The sequence below is a fragment of the Nematolebias whitei genome, chromosome 18, assembly GCF_014905685.2.
Source record: "Nematolebias whitei isolate Nwh7 chromosome 18, NemWhi1, whole genome shotgun sequence".
Taxonomy (NCBI): Eukaryota; Metazoa; Chordata; class Actinopteri; order Cyprinodontiformes; family Rivulidae; genus Nematolebias; species Nematolebias whitei.
Window position 1 is genome coordinate 18,872,053 of NC_056515.1, and position 5,808 is coordinate 18,877,860.

A 5,808-nucleotide genomic window follows, 5' to 3' on the forward strand; every position below is an offset into this window, starting at 1 on the left:
GGCCGGAAAGAGCCCGTCCTCCAATTTATAACAGCTGAGGAGACAAGAAGAGACAGTGTGAGTCAGTAATTGCATTCTCTCTTGCACACTCTCTCATCACAGGCTGACATGTGAGCATAAATGAGTTTTGTTAATAGCTCATCTGATTCTGGAGTTTGGGTAAAAAAGCCACACAGTGGCATCTAAATGGCAGAAAGGATGGGTTTAGAGAAAAGACAGCTTAAATTTGTGGCTTTGGAGCAACAAACATAAAAGAATAATGCAAGGGCAATGTTGGTGTGCAATCTCTAAATCATGCCAGATATTCTTAGTTAGCCTAATGTCTGTTTTTACTGGGCCGCTCCAGGACATTTACCTGGAGTGAACCACTGACCCAGTCTTAAACCTCTAGAAGTCTCCTATAGGTTTCCCCAGAGAATGTCTTCACATTTTGCACCATCTTTCCTTCTACTCTGATCAGTTTCCCAGTCTCTGCTGATGAAAAACATCCCTGCAACATGATTCTACCACCACCATGCTACACTGTTGAGCTGGAGTTCTCAGCATGATGCAAGCCACACACAATGCTGTCCTTGAAGCCGGAAAGTTCTACTTTAGTCTTGTTATTTAGTCTGACCGCAGAACCTTCTTCTACATGTTTGGACAGTCTCCACTCTGCTTTTTGGCAAACTCCAAAAAGTCCGCTTTATTTCATTCTTTAAGGAATGGCTGTTTTTCATGACAGTGAGTTAGCTATAGACAGATACTCCCATCTCTGCAGAAGAGCTCCCCAGTTCCACCAGGGTTATCTTTGACCACTTGGTTGCTTCCTGGATTAAACCCTCCTCGTCTGTTTTGTGGGTTTTGATGGATGTCTCTCTCTTGACAGGTTTGCTGTGGTGGCATTATCTTTCCATTTCCTAATAATGAAACTGATGGAGCTTTATGGGATGCTCCAAGCTTGGGATAGATCATTTATAACTCAACTTTGATCTGTACTTTGCCAAAACTTTGTCTCTGACCTGTATGGACCGTTCCTTGGTCTTCCTGTTGTCTCTAACTTAGTGGTAGACTTCATTATTTAGACGTGTTGATTCAGTCATCAGAACAGGTGTGTACAGTACCTGAGCCCATCTGACACTTAGATCAACCTCATGTGGATCTTACTGAACTAATTCTGTGGTTTTTGAAGGTTTAGGCAAAGGGGTGAATACTTTTGTAACCCGCAGCTTGTTCCTATTTTTAACTCACAGTTGTCTTTTAGTGTTGTGTGTTTAAAACACTGTTTTAAAACTTGCAGCTTTTGTTGGTGCCTGGTTACTGTCCAAGGTTCAGGAACCAGTAAACCTCAATATGTAGCAGTTAGTGTGTCGGTCCCACACATGCTGTTGAATGTAATTTCTGATAAACATGCACCTTGTTCTGGAAGAAATAAAATGATGCTGCGCTGCTGAATATGACATGCCAAGCAAGTCAGTAACGTTAGTTTTGTAGTTGGCAAAGTTTTTATTGTCACCACTATGGTCCGATAGTCTTTTAGTCGGCAAGTTTAAGCATGAATGCTAAAACTGAACTTTAAGAAGCTTCATGGAGAGGTGACTAATGAGCAATATCGGTAAACGTACCATACCATAGCATACCACTTTATTTATAGAGCACTTAAAACAGTGACAAGGCCAACCAAAGTGCTGTACAGACAAAACAACAGTTAACACACAAAGCAAAATACAAAATGAGGTAAATCAGAATATAGACATAAAAACGATGCAGATAATGACGACAAACCAGTGTGGAGCATACAGGATCAAAACACAGATCCTCTAGTGTTGAAAGCTACTGAATAGTAGTGGGTTTTTAAACGGGACTTGAAAACCGAGAGGGAGGGCCTGTCTGACAAGCAGAGGCAACTCGTTCCAAAGTCTTGGTCCTGCTACAGAGAAGGCCCTGTCACCTCTGCGCTTAAGACGAGATCCTGGAACTGTGAGGAGCAACTGGTCCGCTGACCTCGGGGAATGCGGTGGGACATACGGTTGTAGCAGATCAGAGAGATGGAGAGATGGGGGTGGGGGGGGGGTGCGAAACTGTTCAGCGATTTGTAGACATACATGAGTATTTTGAACTGGATTCAAAAGTGAACTGGTAACCAGTGCAGTGAGGCCAAAACTGGTGTAATGTGCTCTCTTTTGCCTGTACTGGTTAAAAGTCGGGCTGCTGCATTCTGGACCAGTTGTAGTCGTGCAATGGAGGTTTGACTGATACCAAACAGGAGTGAATTGCAGTAATCAAGCCTAGATGTAATGAATGCATGTATTACTGTCTCCAGGTTCTTTTTGGACAATATGGGCTTCAGTTTAGACAGCCGCCTCAGTTGGAAGAAACATGATTTAACGATCATGTTTAGACAATTGTTAAGTTTCAGGGAAGGGTCCATTATCACGCCCAGATTAGTGACTCTTTGTTTTTCTGACAGGGTTAGAGCGGAGAGGTCGATACAGTGGTTTGTGATCGTGTCGTTGGGAGGGAACAACATGACTTCAGACTTCTTTTCATTGAAACTTAAGAAGTTTAAAGCCATCCAGTCCCTGATGTCAGCCAGGCAGTTGAGCAGCGGTTGAATAGAGCATGTACCATTGTGTCTTAGGGGGAAGTAAATTTGACAGTCATCGGCATAGAAGTGGAAGGGCATGTTGTGTTTCCGGAAAATAGCACCAAGCGGCAGCAGGTATAAAGAGAACGTGACCTGTGAGTGAAGTTACTTTGTGTCAGCAGGTGTTCAAGAGAGTCTTAGTTCGGCTTTAAACACAAGACGACCGCTGTAATCGAGGAACATGAACCCAATCCTCAGTTCCAGTTGTATTGCAGAACAAATGATCCGTTTTCTAACCAGTAATGGCAGATATACAGCTTGTCCCCTTGGGGTGGAGGCTGGACGTGACCGAACAAGGAGATGGACAGATTCAGGCTTGGCTGTTATCAGAGCTTCCTCAGGGGACGGCTGGTGGTGAAGGGTGGAGAGGAGCTGTGCTCACAGGAAGCACACCTTGGCTTTGTAAAACACAAGAGCTCGTCTGCTAATGCTTCTCCGTCTGCTGTGGAAGGATGTCCTCTTCTAAAACATCCCATCGTCCTGTTCGTTTTTGTTTTTTTCATCTACCTCCCTCCTCCTCCCCTCCTGTTTATCAGCTCCCCCAGCCGGGCCAACGCCCAGGCCCTCCTCAACTGTTACTGGTGTAGTTACACTCCTTCTTCCACAGAATCAATGAGCATCCTTAGGTTTTAACTGACATTTATTGCGAGCTCAGCCATAAAAACTGGCATTGAATCAGCAAGGCAGGATCTCAGTACTGCCTGTCCTCACTAAACCTGATCTGATCCCACCGGGGAGCGGCTTTCAGACGCTTCCTGTTCAAAATCCTAGAGTGCAAACACCACGGTGTATCAACATGTTTGATTCAAAGGTGTGTGAGCAAACTGCAATGTTTAGCTTAGCACAGAAACAGCCTGCCCAAATGTTACACCGCTACTTCTCAGGTTTTCATGTTTTTTAATAGGTATTTATATATTTTTTTTATAGTTCTTTCAGGGTTTTTTTTTAGCCATTTTGAATGTGAACATATTTGTTTTATGTACTTGTTTCCTGTATCTGTAGCTGTTTAATACAGATCTGTCTTTACTGTTGTTTTTCAGTCACTTTTTCTTTCTTCTTTCAGCTGCTCCCTTCTTCTGGGGTCACCACAGATAACTGGCACGAAGACTTGGCGATTGTTTTTACGCCAGATAACCTCCCTGACGCAAACACAGACCACGGAGCTACCACAGCCCTCTGTGTGGAGCAGAGAGGTGGGGTGCCCAGGGGAGCAGATGGTGGGGGTTAAGAACCTTGCTCAGTGGCTCGGAGTTTGGCAAATGAGGGTGGAGGCAGGTGTGGGTGCTTCACTTTTCCCACACACATTCTGATGCTGTGGGTCCGGGGGTTTGAACCGGCGACCTTCCGCTCACATGCTCACCTTCTCTAACCTCTGCACCACCACTTTTGCAGTCACTTTGTTATAATTATTATTATATATTAAGATTTTTTTTTTTTTTACTTTCTGGATATGTGTCTATCACCTGCTGACAAAAAGCAATGGTGGGTGATCATGTTTTTGCCTGTGTCTCTGCCTGCTGTCGTATCTGATGAACCACAGGATGAATTTTAATAATCGTTGCATAAAAACTGATTAGGTTTTGTGTAACCCAATTCAAGATGGCTGCCACGGCCTTAAAACCCATAAACATTGCTCGAACTCAGTTACTTTTACAGATACTGACATAAAACTTGGTGCGGTTGCAACAAAGACTGATTCCCAAAACCTATTCTGAGCGCTAACAGATGATGCAATACGTTTGTCTGTCTGTGAGCAAAATATCTCATGAATCACTGCACAAATTTTAAAGATTTTTTAGGAAATAATTGGATGTGCTTCTACAACTGACTGACTTTTGGAGCAAACATAATTCAAGATGGCTGCCATAGTTGATTGATCTTAGAAAATGCACAACAATAACTATAATCCAGCCAACTGTACACATATCGCCTTCAGATTTGGCGTGGAAGTAGCTGAGAGTCATTCACAACACATGCTGTAAGTGCTACTCAGTTGGAGTCACCCCTGTGTCTCTGTTAGCAAGTTAATATGTGACTTCTAGACAGATTTTAAAAAGTAATCACTGGATTTTTCCTCTCTCGCTCATTAGGAGTCCAATTTAAAGGATCGATGTGCGTAATGATTGCTTCTTTGTTGCCTCGACACATAAGTTGAATGAATTCAGAGGAAATATTGTGGACATGTGAATACGGTGCAGGTAAAACGTCATTGAGGTAGTTCCGTCTGTTTCCCTGTCAGTCTGAAAGTCTTATCGCTGCAAGCTTTTAGCTGCTAGAAACCATTGATGGAGCTCAGCTCAGTGTCTGTGTGGTTGACTAATGGGACACACACACGTTAAAAGAGATGGGCTAATTGTACATAATCCGACAGAAACGCTGTTTTCTACAGCATCAGCGGCAATAAGATGAGGGTTAACTCCATCCACAGCTTCAACTAACAAGGATTTTCATCATGAAATTACACACAAACTAACAATAAGTATGTAAACCATGTTTTGCAAGTAAATATGTTCATAGCTTTGTATGATTTTTATTTCAGGATGGGATTAAAAGCTGAGTTGTTTCTTTGAGCAGAAATGTTCACGTACAAACATCAACATTTGTTCTTTTTTTGGTCATTTTTGTCAGTATGCTGAATTTCTGTGGAAGTTTTAAGCTCTCAAGTCAAATTATTATTATTTTTTCTGGCCTCTTGGGTTTGTCCTTAACAGAAATATAACAATTCTAAAACCACCGTGTTTACAGGAGGCAACACTTCCTCACCTCGGCCTCCTAAGAGTGAAGATTTGATGCTTTTTGTGTTTTGATTTCTACAGTAAATTGAAATCCAAATGACATAAATCAGTCTGGAGACATACTTTTTTTTTTTAAATTTGGGGAAAAAAATCTTTAAAAGTCTAAACAATAATTCTCAACTCTCTTCAATGTAAAAAATGTAAAGTTTTCTTAAACATTACAGTAAAACGTTCATACAGTAATCAACCTAAAATACCACTACAGCTGTAATTGACACAACAACATATCAAACTGACCAATAACATTAAACATAAATTATTGTAATTTTCACATTTTAACATGATTTAAGGCACAGTCAGTCATATTTATCTGTTTAAACTCACTCTGACATGAAACATGTTATATATATATATATATATATATATATATATATATATATATATATA